Source organism: Ixodes scapularis, unplaced genomic scaffold (assembly GCF_016920785.2).
Source record: "Ixodes scapularis isolate PalLabHiFi unplaced genomic scaffold, ASM1692078v2 PGA_scaffold3__209_contigs__length_174095766, whole genome shotgun sequence".
Lineage (NCBI taxonomy): Eukaryota > Metazoa > Arthropoda > Arachnida > Ixodida > Ixodidae > Ixodes > Ixodes scapularis.
Window position 1 is genome coordinate 169,202,206 of NW_024609868.1, and position 22,981 is coordinate 169,225,186.

Sequence of the window (22,981 nt, forward strand, 5' to 3'; positions counted from 1 at the left end):
CTGCAAGCGTCAAGCAGAATGTGACGACGGCCTGCGTTCGTTGGTGCGCCAAGGATATGAGGCCATTTGACGTCGTATGTGACGAAGGGTTTTTGAAGTTAGCCGATGAGCTAATTTCTATTGGGGCGCGGCACGGAATCATAGCCGCAAAAGATGTTCTTCCACACCCCACGACACTATCTCGCAAGGTAGCTGAAGTCGCTGAAGAACTCCGAGAAGCGATAAAACCAGCGGTTCGGCAAGCTATAGAGGAGGGCCGTTGCGCTTTCACTGTGGACATGTGGACTGACGACTACAAGAAAGTGGCGTACATAACTGCCACTGCTCACTACGTGAACGATGAGTGGGAACTAGTCAGCTTGGTCCAATTTACATGTGATTTTCCTCCCGAGAAGAAAACTGGAGATAACATAAGGAAAGAGCTTGTGCGTAGGTGCGCGAAGTTGGGCTACGAGGAGGCCATCTTGGAAAATGTAGTATTTGTGACGGACCAAGGTGCGAACGTTATTAACGCACTTCGTCCTTACACCAGAATGAGCTGCACTGCCCATATATTAAATACTGTTCTCCGGCATACTTTCTACGATGAGTACCTCGCCGAGCAGCTGCCTGAATTGCAGAAGAGCCTGAAGAAGGTAAAAGCCATTGTCACATTTCTAAAGCAAAGCGGACTGTGCATTCAGCTGCCCCATGGTGTGTGTCAAGAGGTAAGCACCAGATGGAATTCCAAGGTGGCTATGATAAAGTCTCTGGTCACACAGTATGAAGACATTGAATCTCTTCTTGACAGCAGGGGCAATACCTTGATGGAGGATCTTAACAAAGCAGCTCTAAAGGACGTCGTCAACTTTTTGGAGCCATTCAGGAGGCCAGCGAGAAGCTTGAGCAAGACAAGCAACCAACGCTGCCCCTGGTATTGCTATACCAGCGGAAGCTCAAAGGACATCTGACCCCAGTGGCTGCAGACACAATGACTATTTCCCAGCTCAAGAAACGTGCGGCACAGTTAATGGAAGCTAAGCTGCAGCTTGAAGAGATACACTACGTTGCCACACTGTTATGGCCCCCCTTCCGCCAGTTGCGGGCCCTGAAAGAAGCGGAGAGAACCGCTGTTTTCAGCGCGGTGCGACAAATGATGCTCGGTGTTCCGGAGGTTCCTTCTGAACAGGAGACCGGTGAAGAATGCACCAGTACAAAGCCACCAAAACGGAGACTCCTTGATGAGTTTCAAGACTGGCACGACCACGCCGAGACGGACATTGACGACGATGAACTAGACAGCTACCTCCATGCCGGAGGTTCGTGCGAGGGCATCGATGGCCTCCTGAAATGGTGGAAGTCCCAATGCAAGAAATATCTACGTCTTTCTTTCCTTGCAAGGAAGATTCTCTGTATTCCTGCAACGAGTGCTACTAGTGAACGAAATTTCAGCGCCGCGGGATACATTATCCAAGAGAGGAGAACGTGCTTAAAACCAGACACATTAGATAACCTCCTGTTCTTGCACAAAAACATGTAGTGCATGTACGCTAACAACTTCAGTGTACAAATAGTTCATCACACCTTTGTTATTGTCGTTCATTTTTCTTGTGAATAATAAAAAAAAACGAGGTCCAGGTTGTGTCTGTTGATTGAGTCGATGGCGGTCAAGTCATCTACTGTAAAAACCTTTATTTACGCAGCCTCGAATTTTCGCATATCAGGCAGTACAAGGGACATATGCGCGTTCATTGAACGAATTCTAGAAGGTCACGATTTTGACCTCTTGAAGACGGACACTTTCGCGCGTTCTTATGTTTCGTGAATTTTTAATTGAAAAGCAGGGGCTCGCAAATATTAGGGATTTTGCAATATAGGCCTGTCGCCTTTGTTATCTCCATATATGTTAGGCCGATGTCACACTCTGGTGTCACGATTTTAATAATTTACGCGGGTTATTCGTAGAGCCATCCGGTACTGAAATGCAAACGCCTTGCTCAGTAAATTCGCACTTTACTAAATTTCGGGCCTGGGCCGGGCCCGGGCCTGTTATAACACGGGCGGGCCGGGCCGGGCCGGGTAACATAGATAATGTTCGGGCCCGGGCCGGGCCTGGGCCCCGCTTGGAAACCCTCGGGCCGGGCTCGGGCGGGTAGCTTACCATGATGCCGGGCCCGGGCCGGGCCCGGGCTGACAAAAGCGGCCCGTGCAGTGCTCTAACTCAGGCTATGGGGGACTGTTATCAAGTCACTCTCAACTTTTCCATCAACAGATCGCTCTTCAACTGATGCGCACATCGCATCTTGTGCTGAAGTCACTATGGCTTCCAAAAGCCCGATCAAATCTTTCAGGCTACGAGATTCTGCCTGAAGACGCGACAGTCGTGCGACCGTCTCTCTTTTACATTCCTGCATTTCTAAGGAATCTCCTTCACCTCCATTCTCCGTCTCTTGCCATAGCATTTCCCATTCTTCACATTCCAGCTCCCACTCTTGCTTTACGAACGAAAGGTGACCTTCTAGCCACTTCTTCAGCGACACCTCGTCATTTCCAAGGACTGCCCGAGTTTCGTTACCCTATTGAGTGTGTCATCTTTTCTCATCCATGCTCTTTCGTCGTCTACAGATTTCTTCAACTCTGGCCCAGCATAGCCCACTTCCTTTTCGACAGCCGTTAATCTCTCTACCTCCATGACCCTGGATGCCTTTCGCCTTCCGACGCTCCTCTACCTCTCAGCAGAACAAGACGTCAGAATGGGCCATTATCCTGGCAAGCTCGCCAGTTGTCATGTTCCTCCGCGGGGACGAGGGCAGGTCGAAAGACGAAGCGACGCATAAGTAGACGAACAAAAATTAATTTACTCACAAGCACACACAAAAAAAAGCAGAACAGAAAACAAAATTATCAGCGGAAGTGAAAGGAAAAAAATAGAGTGGTTAAATAGCTACACTCAACACAGACAGTCTCGGTCGCGCGCTGAGAACACTCACAGGCTTGAGCGTCGATCTTGCTTCGAGCGAAACCCGGCCTTGTTCTTCGATGTTACGGCTGTGGGTCCAAGCTTGCTAGGAGCTCTGGGCCTTCCAGCACCGCTTCGATGGTGTCGCTTGGCCGACCATGGTACGCGGCCTGGGTTGACAGGAGTGTTGCGAGGACACCCCTTCGCGTCCGCCTTCGAGCTCGAAGTCCAATGCTCCGGGCTTCTGGTGCGAGCAGCAGGCACGACGTCGCTCCGGCTCGATGGCGGCGAGAAGACCTGGAGCGGAGCCAGGGTTCACCAGGAGCGAAGCCTGGTCTGCCGGGAGCGTTCGCGTCTCAGCTGCCGCCCTTCAGGTTAAGTCGTCGAATGTCCTGCGCGAGCTTCTCCTTTCTCTTTTACTCGAACTTATCCTTTCCCTTTTGTTCGAGCTTGCCCCCGTCTTCGCCTTTCGCTTTCACTGTTACTTCAGAAACGTGGCACGATGTCACCTAGCAGTTAACTGTGTCCACTGTGAGCGCAAGTCCAACTTAGAAAAGACGTGTCATGGGCCGTTACAAGACAAAAACTGCGTGGAAAATTCACAATGCCTTCTTGATATAATTCCAGGATAACAACTGATGTGAGTACTTTCTCACTGTTATTAGGGAGTTTTAGAATAGCGCACGCTAAAGCTTTGCGCACGCAAAGAATAGCGTCGTCGCCACTGCGCGTGCTCCGAACGCAAACCAGGTTTTGCGCTTTGCGTGCGCAATTTTAGCGTGCGCTATTTCTCGGAAATAGCGTGCGTACGCAAAGAGCCTTTGCGCTTCTCCAAGGAGGATTCATGATGAGAAGTTGGCTAGAGCCAAGACGAGCGGAGTTAAGCAAACAATGGCGGCTTCCAGGATTATGTCGGCGGCTGCTGAGGCAGCGTCGTGAGTGCGACGTCGGCGGCATCCTCGCGACTGCGATTTTCAATACGAGACGAAATTGTACTCGGTTTGGCAACGATCACCGGCAACTTGATGCTTGCGACGCGCGAACACTTCTCGGCGAAGGTAATATGTGCGAAGGTCAGTACACGAGACCTCTCTTGCCGAGGCGACGCAAGCGGGCACGACCGGTCAACCGCTCGAGTCGCATTCTCGTGCTTAAACAAATCTAAAATCGTACTCTGGACCAAAAAACTTGTTTCTCTCTAAGGTTACAGCATTTCGTGTGCGAAATAAAAATTGTGACTGTATGTTGGTGGCGTCGCAAGCGCGAGATGCTTGGGCTTTTGCGTCGCGACGGAGAAACACTATTCTAAAACACTCTCGCGTCGCGGGCGCTAATGCAAGCGCTAAATTTAGCGCTAGCGTGCGCTAAAAATGCGTACGTTATTCTAAAACTCCCTATTATCTGACAAAGAATTTCATGACTGACAAGGAAACAGCGCACCCTCAAAACAAGCACTCTAAAGCTTTCATGCACACAAAAGAAAGAGCCACGTACACAGCGCTGACTGACAACTCTAGGTTATATTTCCAATTTTAATTTTTGTCTTTCTTTGTGGACTAGGGTTTCTATGGCAAGGAGAGAAAATAGATCTTTATTAAAATAAAACGTTCAAAGTGGAGATTTTAGCAGCTGCATCACCAGCGTCGGCTACTCCAGACCATTGATTGAAATTATAAGCAGCATATAAATTTGACAAAAAAAGAGAAAAAGAATATGTACATATATGTATATATATATATATATATATACAATAAAATAATCATTTACATATGTACACTATCCAAAACCCGACGCCACAATACGTCCGACCATCCCTGGTGGGAGGCACCGTCCTTGGACTAAGCAACCGTCCTCACTATGATGAGGTATCCACGCTACCTGGTCCTTGGACCGGCAGCCTCCAGAACGGTGTCCTGTCCCTTCCAAAAATAGGCCGCAGCACAGCGACGGCATACCAGGAGCGTACTCTACATGAAATTTGTCCTTTGTCAATAGTTCTCACTTAATTTTGTGTCCTCCAGATAATCTACAAGATAACCGATCACAGTTTGTTGGGTCCTTCGTGTGTTCCATGGACCAAGGAGTGTTCTGAGGGACAATGGGTGGTTATCGATAGTAGACATTTGTTCTCGAAGATGGTCTCGTCCATCTGTGTACGTTCGGCAGTTGATTAGTACGTGTTCTGCGTCGTCTATTTCGTCACATGTGGTGCACAAAGGGGAGGTAACTTGTCGTATTCGATGTAGGAAATGTTGTCCAAAAGGAACACCTAATCGAAGTCTGTGTATCAATGTTTCAGAAGCTCTTGAAATGTGTCTTGGCATCCAAAATTTTAAGTTAGGGTCAATCCGTTCGAGATGGGAGTTTTGAGGAGCGTCTCTATAACAAGCAGCCTCGGATTTTTTCCTTGATGTCCTTCTGAGCAGGTTTAATGTGTCCCCTTTAGTGAAAATAATTGCAGTCTTGGTATTTATATTGTGGGCATTTTTGGCTGCCCGATCGGCCGCTTTATTTCCTTGAATGCCACAATGTGCAGGGATCAATTGAAAATTAATTGATGTCCAGTTTCTATAGCTCTCGAAAGGTGGAAACAAATATTAATGGCAATAAATGAACTTGTTGGTGATATGTATTTTATCATTCATATTAAAAATAGCGCAAAAGAGACGGGACAGAAAGACAAAGAAGCACACAGGACAAACGCTAGCGTTTGTCCTGTGTGCTTCTTCGTCTTTTTGTCCCGTCTTTTTTGCGCTATTTTTAATATGAATGTCCACTACGAACTTGCCCAGCAGACCAAGCTTTTACAATATTTTATCATGTTCAGTGCGCTCATTGAATTCGTGTAGAGAGTCCAACTGATAATACTTGTTTCCTGAGTAAAGTAGAGAACCGCTTGCAAAATAGCAAAGAGTTTTGTGTTAGTTGAGCTTGTCTTGTGTTAAAGTAAGAAGCTTTTTTCTATATTTAACGACGGAATCATAAACGCTGCCGTAGATGATAAATCGCTTGTTGACCTATCCGTGTAGACCGCAGTAACATAAACTGGGGCTTCAGAAAGCATTGGAAGTGTCATTTGCTTCAACGTGGTTTGGTTTCAAGTCGATTTTTTTCACACCTCCAGGTACTGATGTAGAAATACTTGAAAAGTAAAATGTCCAAAGCGCAGCTAGAGATTCATATTGTCACGGGCGGTGACCAATAAACAAGAAATAAACAGGAATAAATAAATGTTTAATGTGGCGAACTTGTGCCAAAAATAAAAGGAAATAGAAAGATAATAACAAAGCGTCGCGGGCGCCGAAGGCGGCGAAGCAGCAAGGTCGAACGCTGAGGCGAAACTGACTCGACAAGTTTACGGGTGGCCTTTTATCTAGAATGAGGCACTATCTCAAAGATTCGGCGGAGAAGGTTCGAGCGTAGCGCGCTCGGGGCGAGAATGAACACGCACTTTCTAGAACAACATAAGCAGGGATAAACGACAGAAGTTATGTCCGGAGCAAGAATAAACGAGAAAGTTCTAGAAGTCCGTGACCTTGCGCGCGGCAATATGGGAGTACGAAGTTTGCGGCAATTATATCTGCATTAGCCATTATTACCTTATGTACACTGGAAAATGTCCTCGGCGGATAGTTGCAACGAGTGGGTAATCATGATGTCGCGTTAGAAAGCGAATGAAATGTCTGTGAGTTTTCGTTCACGTAGAATCGGTATTGTGAGGGCGTGAGCTTCTGCAACCACCAAGAAGCTTGCTGCGGCACTTGGTGCTCCCAAGCAGATTCGGAGGCTGCGGGCTATCAGATGTTTGGGTCACGTTTCAAGAGTCCGGGAGACCCCACATAATGCTGGAAGTGAATACGAAAGGGACTGTGTACCGAGTGCTCCATGGAGAGTTAAAAGTGCTTTCAAAGAGCCACCCCATCTGGTTCCAGAACAGCAGCGTAAGATCTTGATGTATGGCGCTATCTTTCTTTCTATATATTTTACATGAGCTGTCCAAGACAGGCTTCGGTCAATGTACACCCCAAAGAAACGATGAGCCTCCACCAAAGGCAAAGGTTTCCCTCCAAGCGTGAGCTCAAAGTTATTAAGTCTTGGTCGTGTAAACGGAAGGACCGCAGATTTCTCAGTAGAGATCGACATACCTCTTTGAATGAGAAATTGTTCAATTATTAAAAGTGAAGTGTGGAGAAGAGCCTGAGTTGCACTGGGATTAGCATCTGATGACCAAATTGATATGTCATCAGCATACATGGAAATTGATACATCATCTGGTAATAGACCAGGGAATTCTGTCAATACAATGTTAAATAATGTGGGACTTACTACGCTTCCTTGAGGAACTCCTTGTGAAACATAGTGCTTTGATGTAAAACCATTGGGCGTCCGTGCGTACGCCGATCGATCATGGCGGAATTCACTCATCCAGTTCACTAGGTGGTCACCTACTTCTAGTCGCTGAAGCTGTTTCATAACATGGCGGTGGCTAACACTGTCAAATGCCCGTTAAATGTCTAGAAACACTGATACTGTGATTTTGTGAATGCTGCGTTCGTGTTCAACACTGGTCACGAGATCGAGTACAGAATCCATAGCTGACATATTCCGCCTACAACCGGTCATTTGGAACGGCAATATTCCACTGGAATCTAACCACCAATTTAGTCGCTGTAAGACCATTCGTTCCATCGTCTTCATCAGCACGCTGGTGAGGATCACTGGACGATAATATGAGATGCTCAGAGGGGATTTTCCAGGTTTTAAAACAGGCACTAAAATTGCTTCTTTCCAGACAACGGGTATACAACCTCTAGTCCAGCATTGGTTATACATGTCCAGTAAAAAGGACATTGCGTGCTTCCCAATATTTGTTAGTGCAGCCGGGGTGATACCATCAGGCTCTGGGGCACTTTTTCGTCTGAGCTTTGTCAATGACCATTTCAGTTCACTTTTGTTAAGTGGCAGATTCATGATATGGTTGTAAGCTGTTGATAGCCGCGGGGATGGGGTTTTCTGGTCCGTGTTTGCTATGGCTGCAGAAACGTGTTGCATCACTGCTCTGCAAAATTCTTCGTCTATATTCATATCGCTAACATTTCGATGAAGTGCCAGCGCGCGCAATGGTTGGCGTTGTGACACCGGCGATTTTAATGAGCGAACTATGCGCCATGCTTGTATTTTCGGGGTGTTCGGTAATATTGAATCCCAAAGACTCTTCCATCGGCGTTTCACCAAATATTCGAGCTCGTGTTTTGTTTTCGTCTGAATTCGTCTGGCTTTCATTTGGTCTTCAAGTATTCCGCTCCTTCGAGCTTTTCGTTCCACCTGTCGGTGTTGAGCACGCAATTCCTGGTATTCAGGATCTACCCCTAGATGTTCTTGAGGGACTTTTAACGTTTGTGATGATTTCTCAAGTTTAATGTTTATCCCACAAACTAAATCATCTAGTGTCTTCAAATTTGTCAATGAGTCAGCGTTCAGTGCACGAAACTTGGACCAGTCAGTTAAAACTGTATGTCTATGTTTTACAAAGGGCTGTAATTTTGTGTGACTTATATAGATAGGTAGATGATCGCTTTCCCTGGTGTCGCAGTCGGTATACGAATTGGCCTGAGCTGCCAAGCCTGCAGAGCAAATGGTCAAGTCTAAGCAACTAGTGTATCTGTTTCCTTTAAGGAATGTCGGAGATCCGTCGTTTAGAACGCAAAGGTTGTTCGAAAAAAATATTGAGTCTAACATTGATTTTCTCTTTGATGTATCAGAGCTGCCCCAGGTTGGACTATGTGCATTGAAGTCTCCACACAGTATGTAAGGTGCATCCAAAGAAGCAATGAGACCTTCTAGGCGTTGTAAGTCTGTTGTGCTTCCAGGTGGTATATATACCCAAACAATATTAAGTACCAGGCCACGAAAGCGTACCTTACAAGCAACAAATTCTCCAGAACTATCAATGTCGCTCACAACTTTTATCGATGAAAGATCGGATCTTATACCTAACATTACTCTTGAGGAACGGAGCTGAGCGTTTGAGGGATATAGCACGTAATCAGAGAGGCGAAATTGTTTGAATACGTGGCCTTCACAGATGGCTAAAACCGAGAATTTGTAGCGACTGACAAAATCCTTGAAATCGCTGCGTTTTGGCATTAGGTGACGTGCATTCCATTGTAATAAAAAGGAAGTGGCGTCTACCTCAGTTAGATTAGTCATTGAATGCCGTTGAGAAGTGGTTCCATGACCAACAGAGCTTTCATGGATGATTTGAAACCGATTTTCGGGTATTCTTTGGTAATTTCTTTTATGACTTCCACCATGAGAGGTAGGAACATGTGAAGGGTATACCTTTTGCACTGCTTTCTTGATCTGGATGGGCAGACTCAATGGGATGCGCGGTTCTAGAACTAGTACGGCGTCGATTATCCACATGGGAAGGTACTTCCTCTTCGGTATCTGCAGTTGATTTTGGGTTTGGTGGTATGACATGGGAAGTTCCTTGTCTTGTCTTGTGATTTGTTAGTGTTCTGTTGCTGCCGCTTGGAATTACTTACAGAACGTCGAAAAAGGTAGGCCGTGATGCTTTATTTTGCGTGGTCATTCTGTCACTTGCAGTTTATAATATCCGGATTAGGAGATGGAGCTTTCCGTGGAGCAGGTTTGCCATAGAAAAGCTCGTTTTTCTTAGGAGCATGCGCCACCTGTTTTTGTATACAGCCTGCATAGGTTGATACATGGCGCGAGCCGCAGTTTGCGCATTGCGGTTCACGTGGTGTCGGGCATTCTTTGTGGAGATGAGGACCTGCGCAGATCTTGCAGCGACGGGAGTCTTCTTCAAAACGAAATCTTCTTTCGTTTTGTCCCTGTTTTTCAGTGTATTATCCAGTCTTGAGGCATATCAATGTCGGGTGTTTCTTTTTGTCGCTCCAGTAGGACTCAGGCAGAAGGGGTAAACAGTCTTGTCTGAATAATATGGATACTCTGCTATATAAAAACGATTTGCGGGGACTAACTGAGTAAATGCCTGCCTTTTTGTTCCGTTATTATGGACGCTTTTGGGGAGGAATGGAAATGCCCATATTTATGAGATATCACTATTAAATTCCCTAGTGTTGAATTTAATGACTTCAAGCTCTAAAGTCACGTAGCAGGCTTCTCCACCCTACACCAATGCGTAGTGGTGGCATTGCAGAAGTTTGTGGCTGCAGAACACACCGCGGGCAAATGATATCCAATGTGGACAGTCAGGTGGTATTTGACATTACAATCCACCATCAAAGAGGCCTACATGTTGTCATAGCTGTGAACGTCAAGAGGGCGAACTTGACATTTGAAACAAAACTTGAAGTAAGGCATGTGGAGAATGAGACAATAAGTCTTGTGTCGCTGGAGCCCAGAAGATCTTTCAAAACACTTTGCGTAAACTACTCAAGAAAAGGGGTGACCTAAAGGCGGGACAGAACACACCCTGATGCACGGCATGTTAAGACATCGAGAAACCACTACAAAGGTGGTTTAGAGATGTTGGGCCAAGCAACATTCCTGTATTGGGATCAATCTTCTAAAAAAATGTGAACTATCTTTTACTCTTGATGTGAAGAACTTCACTGCAAGTGGATAGATTACCTTAAAGGGGTTATGACACGCCAAAAATAAAATATGAGATAACAATACTGCTAGGATCCACTGTATGTCCCTATAATCCCATTAAACTTGTTTTGAAAATGGCGCGATAGTTTCGTGGATAAATCGATTTATATGTGGGTCCCTCGGAAGGGTGGATCCGGGCGGAGCTGGAGGCTGGCTACGTAGCCAGCCTCTAGTGCGGTGTCTCCTTGCACACAATCACAGACTTGGCTCTCTTGGCGTCTCGGGATTCAGCTTCCTCGTGTACCTTTCACATTTCGAACACGCGGTTCGTGAAGATTACGTCTATGGCATCGCTCGCCTTGTCAAAGTGTTCGGCATTGATTGCAGCAGCGAGGAAAGTGATTGCTATGAAGATATGCTGGAAGCTGTTCATTTTGACTGTGACCCACTGGCGACCATCTCCAGTGACGACGAGTTACGGACGAACTCGCCGTGGTCACCGTCGTCCAGGAATATCTCGCAGGCGCATGCAGGGTGGAAGGTCAACGGGCCGGGGGCGAGAGTGAGAATAGCTTTCGGGTTACCGAGTTGCGTGAGCGGTTTTGATCGTACCACGGCGAGGAAAGCTTCGGCGATCATGAGGGCGCCTAGAATGAGAGAGCGTTCATGGTCACATGGTTTATGGGCACCATGGTGTGACAACTTGGGCAGCGTTTCCTGGTCGCCAAATTAAAATGATAAAAAATTTGTCAATTGAGTATTGTAATTACCAGATCTATAAAAATCCCATAACTTTGTTATATACTAAGTAGCCTCTGCGCATTCCATTTCAAGAATAATCTATCAGCTCGATGTTTTGTGTCATAACCCCTTTAAGGGCCATTATGGCATAGGAAAAAAGACCATTTAAGGGATGGGTAGATGGATGCAAACGGCTGTACTTTTTGTAAAGGAAAGTAGTGCCAGTGTATGTAATGGGACTATTGTGGTGGCGGTGCCAGTGTCGAAAGAGAAAATCAATGGCTCAACGATCAATATTGTGGTAGCCGCGCCAGCGTCAAAAGAGAACGTCAATGGCTCAACAATCAAGTTAAGCCAAGTATGAAGCCAAAAATTGTTTCAACGCCTAGGAAATGTGCCTCCAATGGCAAAAACATCCCTGGCAAGTGATTCACACTAGACGGACAGCTCCCACGGCAGCTAACATAGCAAGGCCCAGATCACGGTATTTTTGAAAACTTACATGGATGGCAGCACAAAAATGTATTCTTAGTGATGGGGAAGTTTAGAATTCTAAATCGCATGAAGAACTACCACTATATTACCATCATATACGATAAACATGAAACCACGGCTGACTCGGTATCTCCTTGGCTAAATCTTTGGTGGCTCATGGACTGGGAAGCGGGGTTTGTGAATAACCGTCCCAGCGTGTGCTTAATTGGTGACAAGTGCCGCTTACCATATCCAGCTCAATTCTAGCAGCCGAACATGGCATTCAAGATACAGCCGTCAGACCAAGGCATAATCCAAAGGCAATCTAGATTGTGTTTACCATTTAAAAATGTTCAGGCACGTCTGCCAACCAGCCTATCCACAGGCTTTTGGAGGTGGTCATGAGAGCCAGCAGCTTGTCTTGGGCAGCTCACTGTCAGCCACTCTGTCCCTCCATGCGCAGTGCCACCTTCATGAGCTCCCACTAAAAAAAAGAAACAGAATCCAGAAATAGTTAGAACTGCAATGAGAATATCTCAGGAGCAGATGCTACAGTATGGTTCCTGGAATGCGCTTCCGACTGGTGTGTTTAGCATTCTCTACCACCCATGGATTAAAAGTGGTCTGTAAGTGACAACATAAAATGACGCTACAGTAGCCGGCATGTCCTGCTGTCAAATGAGACAGTCCTGGTAGTTGGTCATACAACTTCTGGCAAAAATATATGAGCTAAAGGCAAGCGTCATTTTTCTCACAACATCAAAAATCCTAGATGACAAAGCTTCCGTGGACTGCCAAGCTGAGGGATATTCCCCCCCCTCCCCCCCCCCCACGGCAGAAACTACCTCAACAGCCAGAAGGTTCACAACCCGTAAAGAAAATCCTATAGAAAGTACATTCAGGAGCAAATGGGGCAGCTATAAAGACAAGCTCTCGCACTATGACGCCATTCCACGAATTTTCCATCAGCAGCAGCAGTTCATTCAGAGTATACAAGTTTGACTTCTTCATACATTTCGCGATGAAATTGTATCTCTGAATTCTACAAAGACTAGTTTCCAAGCAGAGATTTACACTGGCAGGCTGGCTGAGCAGAAAGGTCCATGTGTCACACCACACGTGTCGTTTGCTGACATACAAATAAAGGAAGACTGAATTTCCCTGAGCGATGCTGATTAGGGTGGAAATCTTCAGAATTTTACAATCGCGAAATTCCTCAACATTACCATTTTTCCAGTTCATAGACACCCAGGTTCAGTAGGGCACTAATGGTCACTAAAAATGTCATGAATCATCTGTACACATATGTGGCAACTAAACAAAAGCCCAATTTATTCTAGTAATACAAAACACCACAAAACTACCGTAAAACAGCGAGCGTATACCCATGTCAAAGTAAGCGATCAACCCCTATATCTGAAATATTTCAACTCATCAAAGGACATACTAAATGCCTATTCCCCTATTTTAGACAAGTAAAAGAAATATACGTAATTGACACCATACACCCTGTCACCATGGGCGGTTATCTCCATGACTGGCAGAGAACATGAGTATAGAACGGGTAGAGCGGCAAAGCAGAAGGAGGAGGATGAGGGGTCAAGAGTTTGTGTGTGTGTAAACCTTTTATTGAGCCTTCAGCAGTAGCCCTAGCCTACCGGACGCGGCCTCACGTCGTCGCCAGCACCCTCCGAGAACTCTGCCTCTCTAGGAGTGCCGCGATCTGCTGGACGGTCTGTAGTTGGACCTCGTAGTTGTCGCTTTCGGTGGCGTCTTTGAGTTCCGGTGGAAGGTCCGCCTCTCGGCTTGCTTCCCGTCTTCTTTTGGTGCAGTCCCACGCGATATGCGCAAGCGTTGCCCTGTCGCTTTTACATAACTTACACACGTCGTCCTGGAATAGGTCTGGGAGAATATGCTTCCCTATTACTGGGGTTAACAGGCATCTTGTTTGTAATTGACGAAATACCACCGCCTCCTTCCTCGTGAGGTTGGAGTGGGGTGCTGGTAGTAGCTGCCTGTCTAGCCTGAATGTCCTAAGCATTTCTCCATCCTCACGAGGTTCGTAATGTGATGACTGGCTGCCGGCTTGATCTCCCAACGCGCGAGCCATGGCGTCCACGACTGCATTTCCCTCCTCGTGAGCAGGGTACCATTTAAGTGTTACTTTCCCGCAACTCTTATTGTCCAGTGTCCTCGCTGCAACCTGACTAATTCGTCCTGCCATGAAGTTTCTTAGCACCCTCATAGAGTCACTGAGCACCACTTTTACTGTTGGCAGGGAGGCCGCCAGTGCAATGGCCACCTCCTCCGCTACGCGCACTTCTTGAGTTCTGATGCCTGCCGCTGTCACTAGTTCACCGTCCTTCGCACGCACCACTGCCGCCATGAAGTGGTCGCCGTGTCTTGCTGCGTCGACGTGGACCGTGCCGCGGTCTTCCCCGTGTTCCCTGGTGAGGGCCTGGGCCCTCGCCTTGCGTCTGCCTTCGTCGTGTACCGGATGCATGTCTAGGTATTGGCAGGATATCCAGCCTCCCCATCGCCGTCGAGTCCACCTGTCGATCTTCCGGGCCTGTTTGGGCCTCTATCTTCAGTTGTTTTAGCGTTTCCCTTCCCGTTCTTGTATTTTCTAGCCTGGTGACCTGAGCAGTTCGCTGAGCCACGATGACCTCTTCCAGCCTGTTGTGAACCCCCAGCCATTCCACCTTCTCGGTGTTCGTGCTGGCGTAGAGCCCCAGTGCATTCTTGTAGGCCTTCCTGATCATGCAGTTCAGTCTCTTCTTTTCGTTGTACTTCCAGTTGTGGAAGGCTGCGATGTAGGCCAAGTGGCTTATCACAAAGGACTGGACCATGCGCATGAGACTATTCTCCCGGATGGCCCCCTTGCCATTCGCCACCAGCTTGACGAGCTGTATTGCCGCATTTGTCTTGTGTTCTAGCTTGTGTACCGTCTCCATGTTCTTCCTGGTCTCGTCTACTATCAGGCCCAGGATCCTGATTTTCTTGACTTTGGGGATTACCTGTCCCGTTCCTGTTTGGACGGTTAGCTGGTCCCAGGTCTTTTTCTTCGGGTTGATCACGAGTAGCTCTGATTTGCTCGGAGAGCAGGTCAGGCCCGTGCCCTCCAGTTCTTCCTCGATGGACAACACCCCTTCTTGCAGCTCGTCTTGCGCTTTTTGTTCTTCATCCCTCACGGACCACAGCGTGATGTCGTCGGCGTAGATCGTATGGCGGACCGATTGGGTTTCGAGTCGCCTCGCAATCTTCGTCATGACCAGGTTGAAGAGGAGCGGAGAAATGACGGATCCCTGCGGCGTCCCCACACTCCCCAGCTGTCTCTCCTCGATGTCTAGATCTCCGACTTGTAGCTTTGCCGTCCGGCCCGTCAGGAAGTCTCTGATGTAGTCATAGCTTCGCCGGCCAAAGCCTAGCTCCGCTACCCTTTAAAGGATGGCCGAGTGCTTCACCTTGTCAAAGGCGCTCTGCAGGTCTAGGCCTAGCAGTGCTCGTCCCCTGTTCTTCGCATCGACCACCTCTTTCTTGATTAGCGCCATCGCATCTTGCGTGCAGAGCATCTCCCTGAACCCATACATGGTGTTCGGGAAGAGCCCCTCGTCTTCCAGGTGTCGTTTACATCTCTTCAGGAGCACGTGCTCTAGCACCTTGCTCACGCAAGACGTCAGCGAGATGGGTCTTAGGTGCTCGATGCCCGGTGGCTTCCCTGGCTTCGGAATCAGGATCAGTTTCGCTGTTTTCCATTGCTTCGGAAGCTTCCCGGCTCTCCAGCAGTCGTTGAAGTACTCCGTGAGAGCCTCCACCGCCTCATCGCTTAGGTTTCGGAGAGTCTTGTTGTTCACCTTGTCTGGTCCTGCCGCCGACTTGCCGTTCACCCTCTGGAGGGCATTTCGGATCTCCCAGGGCTCCAGATCTCTGTCTAGCTTCTCGTTCTCCGTTCCTGTGTACTTCCCGTGTACCACGTTTTCGGTTTCTGGAAGCTATTTCTCTCGCAGCTTCTTGGTTTCTTCCTCTCCCAGCTCCCTGATAGCTGTTTGGACGATGCCGGCCATTTTGTTATGTTGGTAACCCTTGGTCTTTGTTTCGTCGATCAGGTGCCTGAGCATCCGCCACGTCGCGCCGTTGTGCATCTACTTGTCCGCCTTGTGGCACATCTCGTCCCATTGCTGCGACGAGAGTTTCGTGCAGTGCTCTTGGATCTTCTTATTCAGCTCCGCTATCTTCTTGCGAAGCCTTCTGTTGAGCCTCTGTTGCCGCCACCGGTTGGTGATGAACTGCTTGGCTTCGATCAGGTGTGCTAGCCTGCTGTCCATCTTCCCGTCGGTGTCTTCGGTCGTCTCTATTTCCCGCGTGGCTGCCATGGCCGCTCGCTGCAGTTTCTTCGTCCAGGCCTTGATGTCTGTGATTTCTCCCTTTGGTGCCGCCTCTCTGAATACCTCCCAGTCTGTAAAGGTTAGCTTTTAGGGGGTTCTCGCTTTGCCTTTCAGCGGGATCTGGATCTCCACGATGAAGCGGTCGCTTCCTAGGTCCTCCTTCGTGTCGGTCCAGGGGGTTTCCCCCTCGTTGGTGAAGACCAGGTCGGGCGTAGTGTCTCGGTCCGTCGACTTCCTTCCCATTAGGGTTGGTTGCCGTGGATCCGTGATCAGTTGTAGGTCAGCTTTGGTCGCGTCTTGCAGCAGGTTCCTTCCCTTCACTGTTACCGCCTTGAGGACCCAGTGCGTGTGCGGGGCGTTGAAGTCCCCTGCTACTACCAGAGTGCTTTCCCCGGCCCGTCTTAAGTTCTCGTGGAATAGGTGCTTGAAACTTTGCCTGTTCTCCTTCGGGTTGCTGTAGACATTCGCCAGGAATATGCTTTCTTTCCCGGTGATTATCTCCACTGTCTGCTTCTGGAGCTTGGGATCCCCTTTGCAGTCGTGCTCCAGCGAGTTTACGCCCCTCCTCACGAAGGTGCATATGCCTCGCTGGCCTTGCTCCGGACCCTTGGCGTGGACCCGGTACCCCAACAGCTTCGGCTCTTGGATAATGGTTTCTTGCACCATGGTGACGTCCGGCTTGCGGGTCTGGTTGCGAACGTATTGTTGCAGCGTCGATTTCTAGTTTCCTAGGCCCCTGCAGTTCCATATCCACACCTTTAGTGTTGCTGCCATTGTTGGGCCGGTATGAGACTTGCTAGGGTGTCCAGTCGTTCTGTGATCTTGGTGAACATGGCCATGAACCGGTTCTCCATGGACGTGAGGCGGTTGTCTAGGCTATCCACTTTCTCTTCAAGTCTGTCTACCCGCGCTGACAGAGACTTGAACTCTTGCCTAAGGCCTTGGTTTTCTTCCGGTCTTCGGAATCTGCTCCCATCCGGGATTTTTCGCTTAGCCGGTGGTTCTTCGACCATTTCCACGGAAACCTCGTCCTCCTTTGCCGGAGCCTTTTCTTCTGTCTTCTGTTTTCTTTCCTTCATCGCCGCCATATCTGCCGCCATTCTCTTTATTGTTTCTTCGAACTCGGCGATCTTCCTCGCCTGCTGCTTGTTCGCCTCCTTGAGCGCTTTCATTTTCTTGCTCCGCGACTGCTCGGCCACCTGTGCCCATGACGTCTTCGCCTTGCCGCCTGCGCTCCTGCTTCTCGAGCGAAACACGGTTCGCTTCGGCGTCCGCGATCGCGAGTCTCGGAGGCGCAGCTGCGGGAACTCCTCTACCGTCTTCTTCGGAGGGGGATTCCCTGTTCCCGCCTTTTCGGCCGTTAGTCCTAGTTCCTTGTGTTCTTATTGTCTTCGCTTCACGATTTACGACGTTTTGAACTTGTTCTTGCATTCCTTGCTCCCGGTAACGTGTGGACCCCCGCATAGGTTACATTTCGGCGTACACTGGTGGTCCCGGTCCGTCTTTTCTCCGCACGCGATGCACACCTTGGTCTCCGGCGTCGGGCAAACATCTACCCGGTGTCCAACTTTTCCGCAGCCTCTGCATACCTCATAGTGCTTGCGCCTTCCGCCTTCGTAGTACACGTAGTTCGGCACCTTCGGACCCTCGAAGACCACGATGATGGTAGTCGATGACCCGATTCTCTGCGCCGCTCTTGCCTTGGGATTTCTTGCGTTCAGAATGTTGTCCATTATCGTCTCTGCCGAGTCTTCCACGGCGATTCCCCTCACGACGCCCTTCACGGCTCAGTCTGGTGCGGCCGCGTAGGCACTCACTTCGTAGGTTCGGTCTTCGATCTTGATTTCCTTCACTCTGGCATATTTCCTTGCTCGCAAGTCGTCGGGCAAACTGATTACCATGATGTTTTGCTGTACGTTCGGGCATTGGTTGTCGTACATGGTCTCGGCTCGCGTGAGGCTCGCCGCCGTTCTAATTGCCGTCATGACCGTAATAGCCGACGTCTTGGCGAGGTTTAGGCCCCCGCGAGGCCTGACGATAATTTTGTTCTCCTCCTTCGGTAATATCCCCGGCATCCTGGCCGCCCTAGTCGACGCCGCCATTGTTCGGCGAACGGCCCTCGTGTTAGCCTTAGCTTCTTGAACCTCGTTTTTCTTGCCGATTTTAACATGCAGCCATCCTGCGCATTCTTCAGGCTCGACTTCCATGCCGGAAACCTCCACGATAGTGTTTCCAGAACTTGTACTCACGTTGGCCATCATCTTCCGACGTCCAAGTCCCCCCGTCGGCGGGACCGGTCGGTTAGGCTTCGCGGCCCTCGGCCGCCTCCAGAAGCAAAGTCCTCACAAAATCAAAAATTCTCGGTACACACCTACAAGCTTGGTATCGACAGGTTCTTCTCGTCACCCCCGAAACGTTGGCACCAAATTCGGAAGAATTGTCGAAGCGGGAGCCGGTGTGAGACATGTCTGTCCCAGGTGTAACTTCTTTTTCCTCCGGGTCAAGAGTCAAAAATAGCTAGAGAGTGATATACTTGGGAAAAACTTTCTGTGGCAACGAAGCCAAAGCTAGAGAGCCAGAGTACGACGCTTCACTGGACACCTGAATATAGCTAAACTATAATAATCTGCTGGGTGTAACTTAACCAATTGAAAAATATACAAAATTGTTCCGTTTAGCTTTGATTTTAAAATGATAGCATAACATTAGCCAGGATGTGCCAAACATTTAGCATTCCGTTTTTTAGCTCTTGTGTTTTCTTGGTTTAAGTTCACCATAGGCTTTCTAGTTCCCTGCAAAACAAAGATGGTGCCTTTATTATGTGTATATTCGGTGTGCGTATAGCCAGTACACTCTAAGAAAAAAAGGAGCGTGACTTCCTCCCTCAAGGGAGCATATGCGCTGACACAACCATTGGTCCCCTAGGGGAGCAACGGTGACGGGAGCAACCCTTGCGCCCTTACCGTTAGTCCCTAAAAGTTGAACCCCCAGGAGTAACTTTTTCACCCTTGCATTTAGGCCTCTGGCACTAAATGTTGCGCCCTTACCTTATGGTGTAGCAAATTGCGCCCTTACACACCCAGGTGGCGCTAGTCAAGGTCAAATTCAAAGTTGGTAAAAATTATGGTTTTTCTGGGGTAGATCTTTTCCGGGCTCATTACATTCACTTACGAACAATGCTTATTTCGCATTTGCGTACGTTATACACATTTCAACGTAGACAAGGAATTAGAACACAAATGACACACACAACACACGCACAACACACACGCCACGACACACACGCGACGACACGCTATTCCAATTGCCACCCCAAAGCCTACTCATGCGCCTTTTATACTGATCATATGTGAGGATTCGTTTTGTCAGTGACCATCCCATACGTGAACGACGTTACAAATATGGTGCTGCTTTCGTACCAAGATTCTTCTTCAATATTGTTGCTAAACTTTCCAAGTAGTGTATCTCTTACTAAGAAGTGACGGTACACACCGTAATTATATGTGACAGTCTATAAAACAGCGTCCCCATAGGCTCCCGGCAGCCATGTTCTAGCTTCCCCGCATAGACTGCCCTACTTTGCGCATGCGCGTCTCCGTGGCAACCGCATCGTCTCTTGCGAAAAAAAAAAAAGATTGTAAAGAATACGAAAAGAAAAGAAACCCGAATGTATCTTTCTTCCTTTTGGAAACTTTTTTACCACTGGTGAAAATATTTTTCTACGTTCCAGTTAAACCAAAAAGAAAATTTAAATGCTTTCGAAGCATGTTCAAAAGTATGCAAAGAGAAGGACGCCAGGACAATGCTCAAAAGCCGCATGGCCAGTGCATCAACAATGGCTGCGCTTGAGTCAGCGGCGGCTTCCACGACGTGCTGGTACGGAGGCTGCGATCGTTATAAAGTCAGCTTCAACCCTTAAACATGCCCCCCCTTGTAATTTTTGATACTACGATTGTGTATGAATACCTCCACCTGCGTTCCGAAACAGTAAGTGCGTCGCTAACGCTGGCCATCGGCGATGAAGCAGACGCCGCCATCTTGTCCGCGCGTCTTTTGCTCCTGCGCTTTTTCACCCCAGCTGCTTTTGCTCCTGCGCTTTTTCACCCCAGCTGCTTTTGCTCCTGCGCGCCCTTCGGTTAGCCCTTTTCTAGTACAGTTAGTCGCCAGCATTTGCGCACGGTACCTAGCTCAAACCAGATTGTCTCTTGGGGGAGCAAATGGGAGTTCAGAGGACCAAATGCTGCTGTTAGTCCTTTTAGACCATCTTTTTTCTTAGAGTGTACACAGTGTGAGCTCTCCCCTTTGTCTGCCGTGTAGGATTTTAAGGAAGTTTGGCAACCAATAGATGTCAAAGCAAACCGAGCACGTGGTGTGCAACATGTAAGACAAGTGGGACAGTGGGAAACGGGACTCCCAGTTGTTTGCGTATACCGGTTGGTTAGCGAGCCGGGGTGGCTGCCACAGCCACTAACTTTGCTCTTGCAAAAGAGAAATGCAAAACAGAACACCCCAAGAAATGCACAGAATGCATGAACAGAGTTGTGTACGAAATCCCAATGTCATGGTTCTGATTACACTAGTAAGACAGGCCGAAGCTTTAATGATCGCGTATGCGAGCATGACTCGGCAAAACGAGCAACCCCCATCAGGACATCTGGCCAGGCACTGCTGCCGTTGCCTTTGCTCCCAGTCATTTGACGACACCAAACTTTTGGCCAGATTCCCAGATAAAGTATCTATACCTGTTTTCCCCTCAAGAAAAAAGTATGTTTTGCGCATTGTTCCTACGCGGCGCGAATAGTTCTTACGAGATTCAGTTGTCGGAGGAAACAGCGATGCTTTTGGCGTTCGGAACGTGTACGTCTTGATAAGATAACATATATCTAATCGAAAATTCACCTACACGTCCTCATTATCCACATAAGAGGGGAAATTAGTAATGCTCCGCGAGGAGCCGGACTTGTTTTACTTCGGTTCTTGAGGTGAAAACAGGTATAGAGAGCTATACGAGGTGCTCGAGAATAAAGCCAAAGGCACGAGGTGTACAATTGACACATCCATAACCTTACCGGCAAAATAATATGAACTTTTTTATAGAGGCCTACACCGGTTGTAGTAATGACTGACATTTTTCAGGGCTATATAGGAGATTGTCTTTCTTTAAATGTTGGTTGTGAGTTTGACGTTGTTTACTTCAACTACTTGTCCCTGTCTATTTTTTCGGCACTTGTCTACTGTGAAATTTAACCTGTACCGTGAATACCCCGCATTCGCACAGTCCACATTAAGCGCCCATTTTCAAATTTGTAAGATCTGAGAAAACACACGCAGTACATTTATATGTAAAATTGATGACCGGAGAAGCGCCCATCGCCCATTCTCTCGCGATTACTTGAAAATTTTGAGTGGGCGCTTGCCCGGTATTTTACGGTGATACTGTCCGAGTGCTTCAGCCAAAGCGTTGGCTTGCGTTTAAAAACATGCCATTTCATTGCCACAGAAAGGTGTGCCGAAGAAAAGACGGGTTGCTCTTTTGTTCCCCCTCCCTAGCTTTCTTTTCATTGCCACAGAAAGTTGTGCCCAAGAAAAGATGTATTGCTTTTTTGTTCTAACTTAGAAGAGTAAATGGAAGGCTTTAGTAACAACGACAAGCGAATACATCATCGAGCACTCATTAAAATGCTTCTTCGTAGGAAAACGAAAATTACCAGACGCTTAGTTTTTACGCGTTCGCGCAATCAACTAGCCCTGCAAATGGCAGCTATTCGTAATTTCGTGGTCGGACCAAGCAAGGGACCACTCGACCATGTACACCTTTGCTAACGTACCTACCAAGCGCCCATTCCCCACCTCTCCATGATTTTCTACAATTTAGAGTGGACGCTTGTTGGGTATATTACAGTATGTGGTGGTATTGTTTGTTTAGAAAAACAAAATGTCATACATACCAGCAGGGCCCTGCGAACGCAGTGCATGGGCCCTCTTTTGCCTCTTACAAAACATCCTGTCTCGAATGGCAGAAGAGAAACGGGTGGGGCTGATACCCGGCAGGCCCTAGCTGCTATCCGGACTGGCAGATTTTTCGTCATCATACAGACTTCCTGCAACACCATGAATAAGACTCCGACTGACATTCTGGAACAAAAAAGAAACCAGAACTTGCTTTACAAATCAACAAAAAACAAGTGCCGACATTACGCTTCTCTTGTCGTCGACAGTGCAAAAACCATGACGGCACCACCATTACACTACCAAATAAGGAAACTGAGCCTCTGCATGAAGTAATTGCATTAAAAACAGTGTAAATGTGTACCTTAGATACCTACTCGTACCTTAAAAAATCCCGGGAACCTTAAAAACAAATATAACACCACCTAGAAATAGTGTAGCTTGCGTGATAGTCACATGCATAGCTATCAACAAGCTATTGACGTTGCGTAGTGCTAGGATACAAATCAAGAATCAAGATACTTTAGGGTAGTACAATGCACAAGTTTATCTTGAAGCTACTGTTAGTTACATGAAACTAAGAGATGTTAAAGCTGGTTCACATTGTTGCAACAGACTATGACCAAGTTGAACAAAACAGGGTTTTAAGTTTCTTACGACTGCCACTGCTGCTGCGCAGCCCGATCATAAGCCGTCACAAGGGGCGTAAAGACAGGTTTTGTCGGACCCAGTCATAGTCAGTGGCGAAAGTATGGACCAGGCTTTAGACTAAAATTGCACCCAGCATTGGGTCTTGACCATGGTTGCAATAACGTTTTAAGAGACTCCCTTCAGCTTTGCCAGAACCTCAAGTATTTAAAAGTCACTACAGATTCTATACCAGATCAGAGCATTTTAATCAAATCTTTCA

General features: G+C 47.8%; 1 pseudogene; it reads left to right on the forward strand.

Moving 5' to 3' along the window:
* The first annotated feature begins 7,448 nt into the window (after positions 1 to 7,448).
* Positions 7,449 to 7,922, forward strand: LOC120843502 (annotated as a pseudogene).
* The last annotated feature ends 15,059 nt before the right edge of the window (positions 7,923 to 22,981 follow it).